The following is an 18,177-nucleotide window of genomic DNA, read 5'->3' as shown; positions in this document are numbered from 1 at the left end:
TGAACTAGTTGATACCCTGCTTCAGCAAGCTAGCAACAAAGGAGATTGTCTAAAGCAACCTTTCCCAATCCTGGACCTCAGGCCTCCCTGCCCTGCATGTTTTTGACCTGATTGGACCCTTGCCAAGCTCTACAGAAGCCAGCGAAACGACCGAACATGTGGCACCAGGGAAGCTAACTTACCGCTTCAAAGAACGACAAACCAACTCCAATGAACTCATGACTGTCGATAATGCATCAAGTATTTACGAGATGATCGCAAGCTGATAAAAGGAACCATGTTTCCGCCCGGTCTCGAACCGGGGACCTTTCGCGTGTTAGGCGAACGTGATAACCACTACACTACGGAAACTTCTTATAGGCAAACAACAGAAACTCAGTGCACGCACACACACGCACACACAAAACGAGGACACACCTTTACAATGTCAAATGGGCATTTTGGCTCATGAACTAGTTGATGTGGTTCATCAACAAGTCAGCAAGCACTGAGATGGTCTAAGGCAGTGGTTCTCAACCCTTGTCCTCAGGCCAGCATGCTTGAGATGTTTTCCTCTTCTGACACACCTGGTTTAAACTAATGAGTCGTTATCAAACTCAGCAAAGACAGATAACGACTCCCTTCATTTGAATCAGGTATGTTGGAAGAGGGAAACATTTCAAACATGCAGGGGCAGGGCAGGTGGGACCAGGATGGCGAACGACTGGTCTAAAGGTCTTAGAAGTAACAAAGGTCCTTGGCCCGTGACATGTCAACTCCAATGAATCATGGGACTTCTTGGGACATTGGGACGACATGGGACACAAGCTACTTTGGAGGGGATCGCAATTGAATGAAAACTGAGGAGAGAAGCGGAAGTTTCCGCCCGGTCTCGAACCGGGGATCTTTCGCGTGTAAAGCGAACGTGATAACCACTACACTACGGAAACCGCCAACACCCGAGAGACAGAAACCCAGTGCACTCACAAACACACAGTAACAAGGAAACAGAACAAGGACACACATTTATAACGTAACATGGGCATTTCGGCTCATGAACTAGTTGATACCCTGCTTCAGCAAGCTAGCAACAAAGGAGATTGTCTAAAGCAACCTTTCCCAATCCTGGACCTCAGGCCTCCCTGCCCTGCATGTTTTTGACCTGATTGGACCCTTGCCAAGCTCTACAGAAGCCAGCGAAACGACCGAACATGTGGCACCAGGGAAGCTAACTTACCGCTTCAAAGAACGACAAACCAACTCCAATGAACTCATGACTGTCGATAATGCATCAAGTATTTACGAGATGATCGCAAGCTGATAAAAGGAACCATGTTTCCGCCCGGTCTCGAACCGGGGACCTTTCGCGTGTTAGGCGAACGTGATAACCACTACACTACGGAAACTTCTTATAGGCAAACAACAGAAACTCAGTGCACGCACACACACGCACACACAAAACGAGGACACACCTTTACAATGTCAAATGGGCATTTTGGCTCATGAACTAGTTGATGTGGTTCATCAACAAGTCAGCAAGCACTGAGATGGTCTAAGGCAGTGGTTCTCAACCCTTGTCCTCAGGCCAGCATGCTTGAGATGTTTTCCTCTTCTGACACACCTGGTTTAAACTAATGAGTCGTTATCAAACTCAGCAAAGACAGATAACGACTCCCTTCATTTGAATCAGGTATGTTGGAAGAGGGAAACATTTCAAACATGCAGGGGCAGGGCAGGTGGGACCAGGATGGCGAACGACTGGTCTAAAGGTCTTAGAAGTAACAAAGGTCCTTGGCCCGTGACATGTGAAGGATTCTAAATCTTTGTGTCTATTCCAATATGTAATGATGGTATTCTATGACACAAATCTGTGTTCTAGAAAGAGTGGTCTGGAGTCGCAGAGGTCCGATAATATCAGCTTTAATGCAGCAGTTGGAAATCAACAAGTACAGAGCTCTGGGGTTGTCTACGTTTCCCTACCCGCAACAGAGTTTGGGCTGGTTCACGAAGTCCAACTGGCTATCTTTCCCTGCCCCAGCATATAATATACAGTGCAATTAAAACAGAAAGATGAAAAGAGGGTTGAGCTTGTTCTCTCGTGCATCAGGGAGTTGTTCTTGCCTCCGCGTCCCACCTGCTCGGGTGCCATCTCCACCCAGATTCAAGGTTGTTTCTGAAAATGAAAAGATAGAGACACAAAGAACAGCCTGCTTCCCACACTCAGTGTGAGACCCAATGTTTAAGCCTGAGCACACTTCTAAGTTTCATAAGTTTAATAAGCACAATGCATAACTTTAATAAGCACAATACATAACTTTAAGACATGCCTCCTTCATAAATCCTGTTGTTATATTCACTCGTGCACAGTGCCCGTGATGCATTCAGTGATTAAAATGCCACACATATTAATAACTGGGATCATAGTTAGTGCCGTGCCTGATATGCAGCTGGTGATTACAGTTCTAGAATATGTGTTGTAATGTATTATACATTCTTTAATCCCTCTTTTGATCTCTGAAAACACCAGAGATCAATCAACATAGCCCGGACCAACCACTGCCTCCTCGTCCTGGTCAGCCAGCCCCAGCAACGGCATTTGGAACCCCTTCGTCGGGTTATCCTCAGCCGAGACAATGATCCTGTTACACAGGGACCTGATACATGGGATACAGCAACAGTCATGTTGATATTGATATAGCACACTCTTAAGTAAAATAGCGGAAACCTTCTTAGTCCAGTACAATTCTAGTGTGGTCAAGCAGTATCACTCTTGGCCTTGTCGTAACCCTCTTTTCCGGACTCTCACATTCGTAGCAATAGCAAAAGGTTCACTGGCCCTTCTCCACCAACTCCTGCAACGTACAACTGGATTCTGGAGCAGCACAACACATGCTCCAGTGGTACCACGTACTTCCTTTCCCCAGCACCCTTAGGGCGTGCAAGGTTCTCTCGATGACCTTGAATGGTCCTGTCCATAAATGTACAACAGGCTTCTCCGAACATCGGATGATGTATTGGGGCAAGTGGGGCAGGGTCTTCAAGGGGAAGGGGGGGGGCAGACCACTCATAGGTCTGATGAGGCATAGGGGCAGATGGGGCAGGGTCTCCAGGGGAATGGGGCCTTAGAACAGGGGTTAGGTAGTCAGACCCGCCGGTCTGACTCGTCCTGAAGCAGAAAAGAGTTACAGTCCCAGCATCACCTTATCTCCCATGATCCATGATCAAGCAGTAACTGAGTCAAATGAGATGCGAACAGTCGAACACCAATGATTAAACACAGATATTGAAATCAAGAACCCATTTAAGGATTTAAAGTGGATATTTTTAAAGTTCAAATAAATCCCTCCTTTCACACCCTTTTAGGGTGTGACAACAAACACAAATAAAAAAATATCCCATTACTGATTACACAATGTTGGCATACAAATCAACAATAATGATGAGACTATGCAGCGTTATGGCCAAGTGGTGAGGACACACTGGACACAGTGGGAAAACCCTAATGATGTTATAGGGGAAAACCCACCGTCACTCCACAGAGTGGACATTCGACATCCATGTATCCACGGCAGACCTGGACATGCTCACAGGCCCCCTTCACCACATACATACAACTTCAGCCAAGCTTTTAGAATTGTAATAAAATAAAATAAATTCGAAACAAATAGAAAAACCAGAAATTAGACAGGATATTTTAAAGATTTCATAAGATCCCTCCTTTCATTGATAACTTTAATCAATACCCAATCTCCTCGTTTGACTCCTCCACTCTTTGGTTTACTGCTTCACCTGGAACAGAATTTAGCAGAAGACATCTCTTTTCTAGTTAGCATTTTTTATAAAATTGGTTAACCATTTGATTCGCCTCTTCATCATGCTATGTGAAAAGTTTAAGTTGTGGTATTACATATGATCTCCAATAAATCAATTCAAATGGTGTTATGCATCTGGTATAGGACTGGGAAAGACTTCAATTCACATAGTAAACATACTGTATCTATAATTACCAGGCAGTATTGACCCTTCAGTTTTCTTATTGTTGAGCAAACACATGTAACAGCATCTAATAAGACCATACATCATCATTTGATATTCAACTCCTATTAGTCATGCCTAGAAATGACAATCTGTTTCTTTGTTCCCTTCTTTAGAAAATCAACTGTTAGTCTAATTTCTTTCACTCCAAAAAACCTTTTCTGTCTTTTAAAACAGTTAAGTTTAAGACCAATATTGTTTTAGATTCTCTATTTTACCAAATCACAGCTCTTTTTATCAAAGATATGATCAAAGCAATTTTCATTATGCCAAACCAGAATCCGTATGCTTCTTAAATGAAATATAAACCAAATCATGTTCTTAATGTAGCTATTAACCAAACATTTTTCCCAACTATATTTTCTATAAAGGTCAGATAGGTAGAACTTCATAACTCGTTTTGCTGCAGTTCAAAACGAGCCAATTAGCTCAAACCATCATAACCACAATTTATCAGACTTGATGAGTCTTCCCAAATTATTTCAGAACTTAATGTTATAATAACCCTCTTCATAATACAACATTATCACAGCCTAACTGTTTATCCCAAACAGTATGCCAGGCTCTGATAAAACTCTCAAATAAAACTTAAAACCAAATTATAATTAAACTCCAAATAAAAGTACATTTATTTATTTTCTCTTTCTCATTTTTAACCAAATTACATCTAATACCTTTATCAAAACTCTTAAAAACCCTATATTTTACTATTTTGACTTAAAATGTTATCCCATATACCTTCAAAGTATATTCGTAGTTTCCTCTTCAAAACATCAGTTTTTAAACCAATCATCTCTTCACATCCACAAAACGTTCTTGTTTTATTTCATAACCTTCCATGATCCTCTCTAAACCAATCCTTTATGTAACTTTCCAATTGCTTCCTCATAATTTTTCACATACATTTCCTCAAACCATTCTTTGACCAACACAGCTGTTTAGCGTTTACCGTCTATTCACTTAATTTTGCTCTAGTATAACTCTTCCAATTGTATTAGAACCAATTTATAAACCAGGGGTATACCCTCTGGGATCAACTTTGTAAGATCTCGACGTAACTGACTCTTTTAGCCCCCACCTTTCTCCAACTCTCCTCGGGATTTCTTTAACTTCTTGGTCAAAGGAAAAAACACACCACACTCCTCTCTATTTTTATTAAACTCAATCTGACTCCACACAAATAGACAGTGTTCAGGGATTCTAACCCTTGGAGAGGACTCTAACCTCCCTCTGGACAAAGACAACGAGTTTAGGGACTCTAACCCCTGGAGAGGACTCTAACCTCCCCTTGGACAAGACAACGAGTTTAGGGACTCTAACCCCTGGAGAGGACTCTAACCTCCCCTTGGACAAGACAACGAATTTAGGGACTCTAACCCCTGGAGAGGACTCTAACCTCCCCTTGGACAAGACAACAAGTTTAGGGACTCTAACCCCTGGAGAGGACTCTAACCTCCCCTTGGACAAGACAACGAATTTAGGGACTCTAACCCCTGGAGAGGACTCTAACCTCCCCTTGGACAAGACAACGAATTTAGGGACTCTAACCCCTGGAGAGGACTCTAACCTCCCCTTGGACAAGGACAACGAGTTTAGGGACTCTAACCCCTGGAGAGGACTCTAACCTCCCCTTGGACAAGACAACGAATTTAGGGACTCTAACCCCTGGAGAGGACTCTAACCTCCCCTTGGACAAGACAACGAATTTAGGGACTCTAACCCCTGGAGAGGACTCTAACCTCCCCTTGGACAAGACAACGAATTTAGGGACTCTAACCCCTGGAGAGGACTCTAACCTCCCCTTGGACAAGGACAACGAGTTTAGGGACTCTAACCCCTGGAGAGGACTCTAACCTCCCCTTGGACAAGGACAACGAGTTTAGGGACTCTAACCCCTGGAGAGGACTCTAACCTCCCCTTGGACAAGACAAAACACAAAAACGGTTGATTTCCCACCACTGTTGGTTTGACTAGGTACGATGAAACATAGTAATCGTCTAAATTTGGTTCTCAGTTCCGAATAGCAGTACTTTGAATTAACAGGTGTCTGCTTACCTTTTTTTTATGTTGAGGCCTCTGACGATTACGTCTGTCTCCTCGCACCGGTGTATGGGTCTCTCCCCCGATCCGTCGGTCGGGCCGGAACCCTCTGGACTCCCTCTTTTCAGCGTCGGGGTCACCAGTTGAAGGATTCTAAATCTTTGTGTCTATTCCAATATGTAATGATGGTATTCTATGACACAAATCTGTGTTCTAGAAAGAGTGGTCTGGAGTCGCAGAGGTCCGATAATATCAGCTTTAATGCAGCAGTTGGAAATCAACAAGTACAGAGCTCTGGGGTTGTCTACGTTTCCCTACCCGCAACAGAGTTTGGGCTGGTTCACGAAGTCCAACTGGCTATCTTTCCCTGCCCCAGCATATAATATACAGTGCAATTAAAACAGAAAGATGAAAAGAGGGTTGAGCTTGTTCTCTCGTGCATCAGGGAGTTGTTCTTGCCTCCGCGTCCCACCTGCTCGGGTGCCATCTCCACCCAGATTCAAGGTTGTTTCTGAAAATGAAAAGATAGAGACACAAAGAACAGCCTGCTTCCCACACTCAGTGTGAGACCCAATGTTTAAGCCTGAGCACACTTCTAAGTTTCATAAGTTTAATAAGCACAATGCATAACTTTAATAAGCACAATACATAACTTTAAGACATGCCTCCTTCATAAATCCTGTTGTTATATTCACTCGTGCACAGTGCCCGTGATGCATTCAGTGATTAAAATGCCACACATATTAATAACTGGGATCATAGTTAGTGCCGTGCCTGATATGCAGCTGGTGATTACAGTTCTAGAATATGTGTTGTAATGTATTATACATTCTTTACATGTCAACTCCAATGAATCATGGGACTTCTTGGGACATTGGGACGACATGGGACACAAGCTACTTTGGAGGGGATCGCAATTGAATGAAAACTGAGGAGAGAAGCGGAAGTTTCCGCCCGGTCTCGAACCGGGGATCTTTCGCGTGTAAAGCGAACGTGATAACCACTACACTACGGAAACTGCCAACACCCGAGAGACAGAAACCCAGTGCACTCACAAACACACAGTAACAAGGAAACAGAACAAGGACACACATTTATAACGTAACATGGGCATTTCGGCTCATGAACTAGTTGATACCCTGCTTCAGCAAGCTAGCAACAAAGGAGATTGTCTAAAGCAACCTTTCCCAATCCTGGACCTCAGGCCTCCCTGCCCTGCATGTTTTTGACCTGATTGGACCCTTGCCAAGCTCTACAGAAGCCAGCGAAACGACCGAACATGTGGCACCAGGGAAGCTAACTTACCGCTTCAAAGAACGACAAACCAACTCCAATGAACTCATGACTGTCGATAATGCATCAAGTATTTACGAGATGATCGCAAGCTGATAAAAGGAACCATGTTTCCGCCCGGTCTCGAACCGGGGACCTTTCGCGTGTTAGGCGAACGTGATAACCACTACACTACGGAAACTTCTTATAGGCAAACAACAGAAACTCAGTGCACGCACACACACGCACACACAAAACGAGGACACACCTTTACAATGTCAAATGGGCATTTTGGCTCATGAACTAGTTGATGTGGTTCATCAACAAGTCAGCAAGCACTGAGATGGTCTAAGGCAGTGGTTCTCAACCCTTGTCCTCAGGCCAGCATGCTTGAGATGTTTTCCTCTTCTGACACACCTGGTTTAAACTAATGAGTCGTTATCAAACTCAGCAAAGACAGATAACGACTCCCTTCATTTGAATCAGGTATGTTGGAAGAGGGAAACATTTCAAACATGCAGGGGCAGGGCAGGTGGGACCAGGATGGCGAACGACTGGTCTAAAGGTCTTAGAAGTAACAAAGGTCCTTGGCCCGTGACATGTCAACTCCAATGAATCATGGGACTTCTTGGGACATTGGGACGACATGGGACACAAGCTACTTTGGAGGGGATCGCAATTGAATGAAAACTGAGGAGAGAAGCGGAAGTTTCCGCCCGGTCTCGAACCGGGGACCTTTCGCGTGTTAGGCGAACGTGATAACCACTACACTACGGAAACTTCTTATAGGCAAACAACAGAAACTCAGTGCACGCACACACACACAAAACGAGGACACACCTTTACAATGTCAAATGGGCATTTTGGCTCATGAACTAGTTGATGTGGTTCATCAACAAGTCAGCAAGCACTGAGATGGTCTAAGGCAGTGGTTCTCAACCCTTGTCCTCAGGCCAGCATGCTTGAGATGTTTTCCTCTTCTAACACACCTGGTTTAAACTAATGAGTCGTTATCAAACTCAGCAAAGACAGATAACGACTCCCTTCATTTGAATCAGGTATGTTGGAAGAGGGAAACATTTCAAACATGCAGGGAAGGTGGGACCAGGATGGCGAAGGACTGGTCTAAAGGTCTTAGAAGTAACAAAGGTCCTTGGCCCATGACATGTCAACTCCAATGAATCATGGGACTTCTTGGGACATTGGGACGACATGGGACACAAGCTACTTTGGAGGGGATCGCAATTGAATGAAAACTGAGGAGAGAAGCGGAAGTTTCCGCCCGGTCTCGAACCGGGGACCTTTCGCGTGTAAAGCGAACGTGATAACCACTACACTACGGAAACTGCCAACACCCGAGAGACAGAAACCCAGTGCACTCACAAACACACAGTAACAAGGAAACAGAACAAGGACACACATTTATAACGTAACATGGGCATTTCGGCTCATGAACTAGTTGATACCCTGCTTCAGCAAGCTAGCAACAAAGGAGATTGTCTAAAGCAACCTTTCCCAATCCTGGACCTCAGGCCTCCCTGCCCTGCATGTTTTTGACCTGATTGGACCCTTGCCAAGCTCTACAGAAGCCAGCGAAACGACCGAACATGTGGCACCAGGGAAGCTAACTTACCGCTTCAAAGAACGACAAACCAACTCCAATGAACTCATGACTGTCGATAATGCATCAAGTATTTACGAGATGATCGCAAGCTGATAAAAGGAACCATGTTTCCGCCCGGTCTCGAACCGGGGACCTTTCGCGTGTTAGGCGAACGTGATAACCACTACACTACGGAAACTTCTTATAGGCAAACAACAGAAACTCAGTGCACGCACACACACGCACACACAAAACGAGGACACACCTTTACAATGTCAAATGGGCATTTTGGCTCATGAACTAGTTGATGTGGTTCATCAACAAGTCAGCAAGCACTGAGATGGTCTAAGGCAGTGGTTCTCAACCCTTGTCCTCAGGCCAGCATGCTTGAGATGTTTTCCTCTTCTGACACACCTGGTTTAAACTAATGAGTCGTTTTTAAACTCAGCAAAGACAGATAACGACTCCCTTCATTTGAATCAGGTATGTTGGAAGAGGGAAACATTTCAAACATGCAGGGGCAGGGCAGGGAAGGTGGGACCAGGATGGCGAACGACTGGTCTAAAGGTCTTAGAAGTAACAAAGGTCCTTGGCCCGTGACATGTCAACTCCAATGAATCATGGGACTTCTTGGGACATTGGGACGACATGGGACACAAGCTACTTTGGAGGGGATCGCAATTGAATGAAAACTGAGGAGAGAAGCGGAAGTTTCCGCCCGGTCTCGAACCGGGGACCTTTCGCGTGTAAAGCGAACGTGATAACCACTACACTACGGAACCTGCCAACACCCGAGAGACAGAAACCCAGTGCACTCACAAACACACAGTAACAAGGAAACAGAACAAGGACACACATTTATAACGTAACATGGGCATTTCGGCTCATGAACTAGTTGATACCCTGCTTCAGCAAGCTAGCAACAAAGGAGATTGTCTAAAGCAACCTTTCCCAATCCTGGACCTCAGGCCTCCCTGCCCTGCATGTTTTTGACCTGATTGGACCCTTGCCAAGCTCTACAGAAGCCAGCGAAACGACCGAACATGTGGCACCAGGGAAGCTAACTTACCGCTTCAAAGAACGACAAACCAACTCCAATGAACTCATGACTGTCGATAATGCATCAAGTATTTACGAGATGATCGCAAGCTGATAAAAGGAACCATGTTTCCGCCCGGTCTCGAACCGGGGACCTTTCGCGTGTTAGGCGAACGTGATAACCACTACACTACGGAAACTTCTTATAGGCAAACAACAGAAACTCAGTGCACGCACACACACACAAAACGAGGACACACCTTTACAATGTCAAATGGGCATTTTGGCTCATGAACTAGTTGATGTGGTTCATCAACAAGTCAGCAAGCACTGAGATGGTCTAAGGCAGTGGTTCTCAACCCTTGTCCTCAGGCCAGCATGCTTGAGATGTTTTCCTCTTCTAACACACCTGGTTTAAACTAATGAGTCGTTATCAAACTCAGCAAAGACAGATAACGACTCCCTTCATTTGAATCAGGTATGTTGGAAGAGGGAAACATTTCAAACATGCAGGGGCAGGGCAGGGAAGGTGGGACCAGGATGGCGAAGGACTGGTCTAAAGGTCTTAGAAGTAACAAAGGTCCTTGGCCCATGACATGTCAACTCCAATGAATCATGGGACTTCTTGGGACATTGGGACGACATGGGACACAAGCTACTTTGGAGGGGATCGCAATTGAATGAAAACTGAGGAGAGAAGCGGAAGTTTCCGCCCGGTCTCGAACCGGGGACCTTTCGCGTGTAAAGCGAACGTGATAACCACTACACTACGGAACCTGCCAACACCCGAGAGACAGAAACCCAGTGCACTCACAAACACACAGTAACAAGGAAACAGAACAAGGACACACATTTATAACGTAACATGGGCATTTCGGCTCATGAACTAGTTGATACCCTGCTTCAGCAAGCTAGCAACAAAGGAGATTGTCTAAAGCAACCTTTCCCAATCCTGGACCTCAGGCCTCCCTGCCCTGCATGTTTTTGACCTGATTGGACCCTTGCCAAGCTCTACAGAAGCCAGCGAAACGACCGAACATGTGGCACCAGGGAAGCTAACTTACCGCTTCAAAGAACGACAAACCAACTCCAATGAACTCATGACTGTCGATAATGCATCAAGTATTTACGAGATGATCGCAAGCTGATAAAAGGAACCATGTTTCCGCCCGGTCTCGAACCGGGGACCTTTCGCGTGTTAGGCGAACGTGATAACCACTACACTACGGAAACTTCTTATAGGCAAACAACAGAAACTCAGTGCACGCACACACACGCACACACAAAACGAGGACACACCTTTACAATGTCAAATGGGCATTTTGGCTCATGAACTAGTTGATGTGGTTCATCAACAAGTCAGCAAGCACTGAGATGGTCTAAGGCAGTGGTTCTCAACCCTTGTCCTCAGGCCAGCATGCTTGAGATGTTTTCCTCTTCTGACACACCTGGTTTAAACTAATGAGTCGTTATCAAACTCAGCAAAGACAGATAACGACTCCCTTCATTTGAATCAGGTATGTTGGAAGAGGGAAACATTTCAAACATGCAGGGGCAGGGCAGGTGGGACCAGGATGGCGAACGACTGGTCTAAAGGTCTTAGAAGTAACAAAGGTCCTTGGCCCGTGACATGTCAACTCCAATGAATCATGGGACTTCTTGGGACATTGGGACGACATGGGACACAAGCTACTTTGGAGGGGATCGCAATTGAATGAAAACTGAGGAGAGAAGCGGAAGTTTCCGCCCGGTCTCGAACCGGGGATCTTTCGCGTGTAAAGCGAACGTGATAACCACTACACTACGGAAACTGCCAACACCTGAGAGACAGAAACCCAGTGCACTCACAAACACACAGTAACAAGGAAACAGAACAAGGACACACATTTATAACGTAACATGGGCATTTCGGCTCATGAACTAGTTGATACCCTGCTTCAGCAAGCTAGCAACAAAGGAGATTGTCTAAAGCAACCTTTCCCAATCCTGGACCTCAGGCCTCCCTGCCCTGCATGTTTTTGACCTGATTGGACCCTTGCCAAGCTCTACAGAAGCCAGCGAAACGACCGAACATGTGGCACCAGGGAAGCTAACTTACCGCTTCAAAGAACGACAAACCAACTCCAATGAACTCATGACTGTCGATAATGCATCAAGTATTTACGAGATGATCGCAAGCTGATAAAAGGAACCATGTTTCCGCCCGGTCTCGAACCGGGGACCTTTCGCGTGTTAGGCGAACGTGATAACCACTACACTACGGAAACTTCTTATAGGCAAACAACAGAAACTCAGTGCACGCACACACACGCACACACAAAACGAGGACACACCTTTACAATGTCAAATGGGCATTTTGGCTCATGAACTAGTTGATGTGGTTCATCAACAAGTCAGCAAGCACTGAGATGGTCTAAGGCAGTGGTTCTCAACCCTTGTCCTCAGGCCAGCATGCTTGAGATGTTTTCCTCTTCTGACACACCTGGTTTAAACTAATGAGTCGTTATCAAACTCAGCAAAGACAGATAACGACTCCCTTCATTTGAATCAGGTATGTTGGAAGAGGGAAACATTTCAAACATGCAGGGGCAGGGCAGGTGGGACCAGGATGGCGAACGACTGGTCTAAAGGTCTTAGAAGTAACAAAGGTCCTTGGCCCGTGACATGTCAACTCCAATGAATCATGGGACTTCTTGGGACATTGGGACGACATGGGACACAAGCTACTTTGGAGGGGATCGCAATTGAATGAAAACTGAGGAGAGAAGCGGAAGTTTCCGCCCGGTCTCGAACCGGGGATCTTTCGCGTGTAAAGCGAACGTGATAACCACTACACTACGGAAACTGCCAACACCCGAGAGACAGAAACCCAGTGCACTCACAAACACACAGTAACAAGGAAACAGAACAAGGACACACATTTATAACGTAACATGGGCATTTCGGCTCATGAACTAGTTGATACCCTGCTTCAGCAAGCTAGCAACAAAGGAGATTGTCTAAAGCAACCTTTCCCAATCCTGGACCTCAGGCCTCCCTGCCCTGCATGTTTTTGACCTGATTGGACCCTTGCCAAGCTCTACAGAAGCCAGCGAAACGACCGAACATGTGGCACCAGGGAAGCTAACTTACCGCTTCAAAGAACGACAAACCAACTCCAATGAACTCATGACTGTCGATAATGCATCAAGTATTTACGAGATGATCGCAAGCTGATAAAAGGAACCATGTTTCCGCCCGGTCTCGAACCGGGGACCTTTCGCGTGTTAGGCGAACGTGATAACCACTACACTACGGAAACTTCTTATAGGCAAACAACAGAAACTCAGTGCACGCACACACACACAAAACGAGGACACACCTTTACAATGTCAAATGGGCATTTTGGCTCATGAACTAGTTGATGTGGTTCATCAACAAGTCAGCAAGCACTGAGATGGTCTAAGGCAGTGGTTCTCAACCCTTGTCCTCAGGCCAGCATGCTTGAGATGTTTTCCTCTTCTAACACACCTGGTTTAAACTAATGAGTCGTTATCAAACTCAGCAAAGACAGATAACGACTCCCTTCATTTGAATCAGGTATGTTGGAAGAGGGAAACATTTCAAACATGCAGGGAAGGTGGGACCAGGATGGCGAAGGACTGGTCTAAAGGTCTTAGAAGTAACAAAGGTCCTTGGCCCATGACATGTCAACTCCAATGAATCATGGGACTTCTTGGGACATTGGGACGACATGGGACACAAGCTACTTTGGAGGGGATCGCAATTGAATGAAAACTGAGGAGAGAAGCGGAAGTTTCCGCCCGGTCTCGAACCGGGGACCTTTCGCGTGTAAAGCGAACGTGATAACCACTACACTACGGAAACTGCCAACACCCGAGAGACAGAAACCCAGTGCACTCACAAACACACAGTAACAAGGAAACAGAACAAGGACACACATTTATAACGTAACATGGGCATTTCGGCTCATGAACTAGTTGATACCCTGCTTCAGCAAGCTAGCAACAAAGGAGATTGTCTAAAGCAACCTTTCCCAATCCTGGACCTCAGGCCTCCCTGCCCTGCATGTTTTTGACCTGATTGGACCCTTGCCAAGCTCTACAGAAGCCAGCGAAACGACCGAACATGTGGCACCAGGGAAGCTAACTTACCGCTTCAAAGAACGACAAACCAACTCCAATGAACTCATGACTGTCGATAATGCATCAAGTATTTACGAGATGATCGCAAGCTGATAAAAGGAACCATGTTTCCGCCCGGTCTCGAACCGGGGACCTTTCGCGTGTTAGGCGAACGTGATAACCACTACACTACGGAAACTTCTTATAGGCAAACAACAGAAACTCAGTGCACGCACACACACACAAAACGAGGACACACCTTTACAATGTCAAATGGGCATTTTGGCTCATGAACTAGTTGATGTGGTTCATCAACAAGTCAGCAAGCACTGAGATGGTCTAAGGCAGTGGTTCTCAACCCTTGTCCTCAGGCCAGCATGCTTGAGATGTTTTCCTCTTCTAACACACCTGGTTTAAACTAATGAGTCGTTATCAAACTCAGCAAAGACAGATAACGACTCCCTTCATTTGAATCAGGTATGTTGGAAGAGGGAAACATTTCAAACATGCAGGGGCAGGGCAGGGAAGGTGGGACCAGGATGGCGAAGGACTGGTCTAAAGGTCTTAGAAGTAACAAAGGTCCTTGGCCCATGACATGTCAACTCCAATGAATCATGGGACTTCTTGGGACATTGGGACGACATGGGACACAAGCTACTTTGGAGGGGATCGCAATTGAATGAAAACTGAGGAGAGAAGCGGAAGTTTCCGCCCGGTCTCGAACCGGGGACCTTTCGCGTGTAAAGCGAACGTGATAACCACTACACTACGGAACCTGCCAACACCCGAGAGACAGAAACCCAGTGCACTCACAAACACACAGTAACAAGGAAACAGAACAAGGACACACATTTATAACGTAACATGGGCATTTCGGCTCATGAACTAGTTGATACCCTGCTTCAGCAAGCTAGCAACAAAGGAGATTGTCTAAAGCAACCTTTCCCAATCCTGGACCTCAGGCCTCCCTGCCCTGCATGTTTTTGACCTGATTGGACCCTTGCCAAGCTCTACAGAAGCCAGCGAAACGACCGAACATGTGGCACCAGGGAAGCTAACTTACCGCTTCAAAGAACGACAAACCAACTCCAATGAACTCATGACTGTCGATAATGCATCAAGTATTTACGAGATGATCGCAAGCTGATAAAAGGAACCATGTTTCCGCCCGGTCTCGAACCGGGGACCTTTCGCGTGTTAGGCGAACGTGATAACCACTACACTACAGAAACTTCTTATAGGCAAACAACAGAAACTCAGTGCACGCACACACACGCACACACAAAACGAGGACACACCTTTACAATGTCAAATGGGCATTTTGGCTCATGAACTAGTTGATGTGGTTCATCAACAAGTCAGCAAGCACTGAGATGGTCTAAGGCAGTGGTTCTCAACCCTTGTCCTCAGGCCAGCATGCTTGAGATGTTTTCCTCTTCTGACACACCTGGTTTAAACTAATGAGTCGTTATCAAACTCAGCAAAGACAGATAACGACTCCCTTCATTTGAATCAGGTATGTTGGAAGAGGGAAACATTTCAAACATGCAGGGGCAGGGCAGGTGGGACCAGGATGGCGAACGACTGGTCTAAAGGTCTTAGAAGTAACAAAGGTCCTTGGCCCGTGACATGTCAACTCCAATGAATCATGGGACTTCTTGGGACATTGGGACGACATGGGACACAAGCTACTTTGGAGGGGATCGCAATTGAATGAAAACTGAGGAGAGAAGCGGAAGTTTCCGCCCGGTCTCGAACCGGGGATCTTTCGCGTGTAAAGCGAACGTGATAACCACTACACTACGGAAACTGCCAACACCCGAGAGACAGAAACCCAGTGCACTCACAAACACACAGTAACAAGGAAACAGAACAAGGACACACATTTATAACGTAACATGGGCATTTCGGCTCATGAACTAGTTGATACCCTGCTTCAGCAAGCTAGCAACAAAGGAGATTGTCTAAAGCAACCTTTCCCAATCCTGGACCTCAGGCCTCCCTGCCCTGCATGTTTTTGACCTGATTGGACCCTTGCCAAGCTCTACAGAAGCCAGCGAAACGACCGAACATGTGGCACCAGGGAAGCTAACTTACCGCTTCAAAGAACGACAAACCAACTCCAATGAACTCATGACTGTCGATAATGCATCAAGTATTTACGAGATGATCGCAAGCTGATAAAAGGAACCATGTTTCCGCCCGGTCTCGAACCGGGGACCTTTCGCGTGTTAGGCGAACGTGATAACCACTACACTACGGAAACTTCTTATAGGCAAACAACAGAAACTCAGTGCACGCACACACACGCACACACAAAACGAGGACACACCTTTACAATGTCAAATGGGCATTTTGGCTCATGAACTAGTTGATGTGGTTCATCAACAAGTCAGCAAGCACTGAGATGGTCTAAGGCAGTGGTTCTCAACCCTTGTCCTCAGGCCAGCATGCTTGAGATGTTTTCCTCTTCTGACACACCTGGTTTAAACTAATGAGTCGTTATCAAACTCAGCAAAGACAGATAACGACTCCCTTCATTTGAATCAGGTATGTTGGAAGAGGGAAACATTTCAAACATGCAGGGGCAGGGCAGGTGGGACCAGGATGGCGAACGACTGGTCTAAAGGTCTTAGAAGTAACAAAGGTCCTTGGCCCGTGACATGTCAACTCCAATGAATCATGGGACTTCTTGGGACATTGGGACGACATGGGACACAAGCTACTTTGGAGGGGATCGCAATTGAATGAAAACTGAGGAGAGAAGCGGAAGTTTCCGCCCGGTCTCGAACCGGGGATCTTTCGCGTGTAAAGCGAACGTGATAACCACTACACTACGGAAACTGCCAACACCCGAGAGACAGAAACCCAGTGCACTCACAAACACACAGTAACAAGGAAACAGAACAAGGACACACATTTATAACGTAACATGGGCATTTCGGCTCATGAACTAGTTGATACCCTGCTTCAGCAAGCTAGCAACAAAGGAGATTGTCTAAAGCAACCTTTCCCAATCCTGGACCTCAGGCCTCCCTGCCCTGCATGTTTTTGACCTGATTGGACCCTTGCCAAGCTCTACAGAAGCCAGCGAAACGACCGAACATGTGGCACCAGGGAAGCTAACTTACCGCTTCAAAGAACGACAAACCAACTCCAATGAACTCATGACTGTCGATAATGCATCAAGTATTTACGAGATGATCGCAAGCTGATAAAAGGAACCATGTTTCCGCCCGGTCTCGAACCGGGGACCTTTCGCGTGTTAGGCGAACGTGATAACCACTACACTACGGAAACTTCTTATAGGCAAACAACAGAAACTCAGTGCACGCACACACACGCACACACAAAACGAGGACACACCTTTACAATGTCAAATGGGCATTTTGGCTCATGAACTAGTTGATGTGGTTCATCAACAAGTCAGCAAGCACTGAGATGGTCTAAGGCAGTGGTTCTCAACCCTTGTCCTCAGGCCAGCATGCTTGAGATGTTTTCCTCTTCTGACACACCTGGTTTAAACTAATGAGTCGTTATCAAACTCAGCAAAGACAGATAACGACTCCCTTCATTTGAATCAGGTATGTTGGAAGAGGGAAACATTTCAAACATGCAGGGGCAGGGCAGGTGGGACCAGGATGGCGAACGACTGGTCTAAAGGTCTTAGAAGTAACAAAGGTCCTTGGCCCATGACATGTCAACTCCAATGAATCATGGGACTTCTTGGGACATTGGGACGACATGGGACACAAGCTACTTTGGAGGGGATCGCAATTGAATGAAAACTGAGGAGAGAAGCGGAAGTTTCCGCCCGGTCTCGAACCGGGGACCTTTCGCGTGTTAGGCGAACGTGATAACCACTACACTACGGAAACTTCTTATAGGCAAACAACAGAAACTCAGTGCACGCACACACACACAAAACGAGGACACACCTTTACAATGTCAAATGGGCATTTTGGCTCATGAACTAGTTGATGTGGTTCATCAACAAGTCAGCAAGCACTGAGATGGTCTAAGGCAGTGGTTCTCAACCCTTGTCCTCAGGCCAGCATGCTTGAGATGTTTTCCTCTTCTAACACA

General features: G+C 46.0%; 25 non-coding genes across 25 annotated transcripts; all 25 read right to left on the bottom strand.

Moving 5' to 3' along the window:
- Positions 1–278: 278 nt before the first annotated feature.
- trnav-aac (transfer RNA valine (anticodon AAC)) lies at positions 279–351 on the bottom strand. The gene has a single exon. It is a non-coding gene; the product is annotated as a tRNA-Val (tRNA).
- Positions 352–856: 505 nt separating this feature from the next.
- trnav-uac (transfer RNA valine (anticodon UAC)) lies at positions 857–929 on the bottom strand. Its single transcript has one exon. It is a non-coding gene; the product is annotated as a tRNA-Val (tRNA).
- A 383-nt stretch (positions 930–1,312) lies between these two features.
- On the bottom strand, positions 1,313–1,385 carry trnav-aac (transfer RNA valine (anticodon AAC)). Its single transcript has one exon. It is a non-coding gene; the product is annotated as a tRNA-Val (tRNA).
- Positions 1,386–6,999: 5,614 nt separating this feature from the next.
- trnav-uac (transfer RNA valine (anticodon UAC)) lies at positions 7,000–7,072 on the bottom strand. Its single transcript has one exon. It is a non-coding gene; the product is annotated as a tRNA-Val (tRNA).
- Positions 7,073–7,455: 383 nt separating this feature from the next.
- On the bottom strand, positions 7,456–7,528 carry trnav-aac (transfer RNA valine (anticodon AAC)). Its single transcript has one exon. It is a non-coding gene; the product is annotated as a tRNA-Val (tRNA).
- Positions 7,529–8,033: 505 nt separating this feature from the next.
- trnav-aac (transfer RNA valine (anticodon AAC)) lies at positions 8,034–8,106 on the bottom strand. Its single transcript has one exon. It is a non-coding gene; the product is annotated as a tRNA-Val (tRNA).
- Positions 8,107–8,599: 493 nt separating this feature from the next.
- Positions 8,600–8,672, bottom strand: trnav-uac (transfer RNA valine (anticodon UAC)). Its single transcript has one exon. It is a non-coding gene; the product is annotated as a tRNA-Val (tRNA).
- Positions 8,673–9,055: 383 nt separating this feature from the next.
- trnav-aac (transfer RNA valine (anticodon AAC)) lies at positions 9,056–9,128 on the bottom strand. Its single transcript has one exon. It is a non-coding gene; the product is annotated as a tRNA-Val (tRNA).
- A 510-nt stretch (positions 9,129–9,638) lies between these two features.
- trnav-uac (transfer RNA valine (anticodon UAC)) lies at positions 9,639–9,711 on the bottom strand. Its single transcript has one exon. It is a non-coding gene; the product is annotated as a tRNA-Val (tRNA).
- A 383-nt stretch (positions 9,712–10,094) lies between these two features.
- trnav-aac (transfer RNA valine (anticodon AAC)) lies at positions 10,095–10,167 on the bottom strand. Its single transcript has one exon. It is a non-coding gene; the product is annotated as a tRNA-Val (tRNA).
- Positions 10,168–10,671: 504 nt separating this feature from the next.
- Positions 10,672–10,744, bottom strand: trnav-uac (transfer RNA valine (anticodon UAC)). The gene has a single exon. It is a non-coding gene; the product is annotated as a tRNA-Val (tRNA).
- Positions 10,745–11,127: 383 nt separating this feature from the next.
- On the bottom strand, positions 11,128–11,200 carry trnav-aac (transfer RNA valine (anticodon AAC)). The gene has a single exon. It is a non-coding gene; the product is annotated as a tRNA-Val (tRNA).
- A 505-nt stretch (positions 11,201–11,705) lies between these two features.
- Positions 11,706–11,778, bottom strand: trnav-uac (transfer RNA valine (anticodon UAC)). Its single transcript has one exon. It is a non-coding gene; the product is annotated as a tRNA-Val (tRNA).
- Positions 11,779–12,161: 383 nt separating this feature from the next.
- On the bottom strand, positions 12,162–12,234 carry trnav-aac (transfer RNA valine (anticodon AAC)). The gene has a single exon. It is a non-coding gene; the product is annotated as a tRNA-Val (tRNA).
- Positions 12,235–12,739: 505 nt separating this feature from the next.
- On the bottom strand, positions 12,740–12,812 carry trnav-uac (transfer RNA valine (anticodon UAC)). Its single transcript has one exon. It is a non-coding gene; the product is annotated as a tRNA-Val (tRNA).
- A 383-nt stretch (positions 12,813–13,195) lies between these two features.
- Positions 13,196–13,268, bottom strand: trnav-aac (transfer RNA valine (anticodon AAC)). Its single transcript has one exon. It is a non-coding gene; the product is annotated as a tRNA-Val (tRNA).
- A 493-nt stretch (positions 13,269–13,761) lies between these two features.
- Positions 13,762–13,834, bottom strand: trnav-uac (transfer RNA valine (anticodon UAC)). The gene has a single exon. It is a non-coding gene; the product is annotated as a tRNA-Val (tRNA).
- A 383-nt stretch (positions 13,835–14,217) lies between these two features.
- Positions 14,218–14,290, bottom strand: trnav-aac (transfer RNA valine (anticodon AAC)). Its single transcript has one exon. It is a non-coding gene; the product is annotated as a tRNA-Val (tRNA).
- Positions 14,291–14,794: 504 nt separating this feature from the next.
- Positions 14,795–14,867, bottom strand: trnav-uac (transfer RNA valine (anticodon UAC)). Its single transcript has one exon. It is a non-coding gene; the product is annotated as a tRNA-Val (tRNA).
- Positions 14,868–15,250: 383 nt separating this feature from the next.
- On the bottom strand, positions 15,251–15,323 carry trnav-aac (transfer RNA valine (anticodon AAC)). Its single transcript has one exon. It is a non-coding gene; the product is annotated as a tRNA-Val (tRNA).
- Positions 15,324–15,828: 505 nt separating this feature from the next.
- trnav-uac (transfer RNA valine (anticodon UAC)) lies at positions 15,829–15,901 on the bottom strand. Its single transcript has one exon. It is a non-coding gene; the product is annotated as a tRNA-Val (tRNA).
- Positions 15,902–16,284: 383 nt separating this feature from the next.
- Positions 16,285–16,357, bottom strand: trnav-aac (transfer RNA valine (anticodon AAC)). The gene has a single exon. It is a non-coding gene; the product is annotated as a tRNA-Val (tRNA).
- Positions 16,358–16,862: 505 nt separating this feature from the next.
- On the bottom strand, positions 16,863–16,935 carry trnav-uac (transfer RNA valine (anticodon UAC)). The gene has a single exon. It is a non-coding gene; the product is annotated as a tRNA-Val (tRNA).
- A 383-nt stretch (positions 16,936–17,318) lies between these two features.
- On the bottom strand, positions 17,319–17,391 carry trnav-aac (transfer RNA valine (anticodon AAC)). Its single transcript has one exon. It is a non-coding gene; the product is annotated as a tRNA-Val (tRNA).
- A 505-nt stretch (positions 17,392–17,896) lies between these two features.
- Positions 17,897–17,969, bottom strand: trnav-aac (transfer RNA valine (anticodon AAC)). The gene has a single exon. It is a non-coding gene; the product is annotated as a tRNA-Val (tRNA).
- Between the last annotated feature and the right edge of the window lie 208 nt (positions 17,970–18,177).

Source organism: Osmerus mordax, chromosome 1, assembly GCF_038355195.1.
Source record: "Osmerus mordax isolate fOsmMor3 chromosome 1, fOsmMor3.pri, whole genome shotgun sequence".
Taxonomy (NCBI): Eukaryota; Metazoa; Chordata; class Actinopteri; order Osmeriformes; family Osmeridae; genus Osmerus; species Osmerus mordax.
This window is presented reverse-complemented; position numbering and strand designations above follow the sequence as displayed.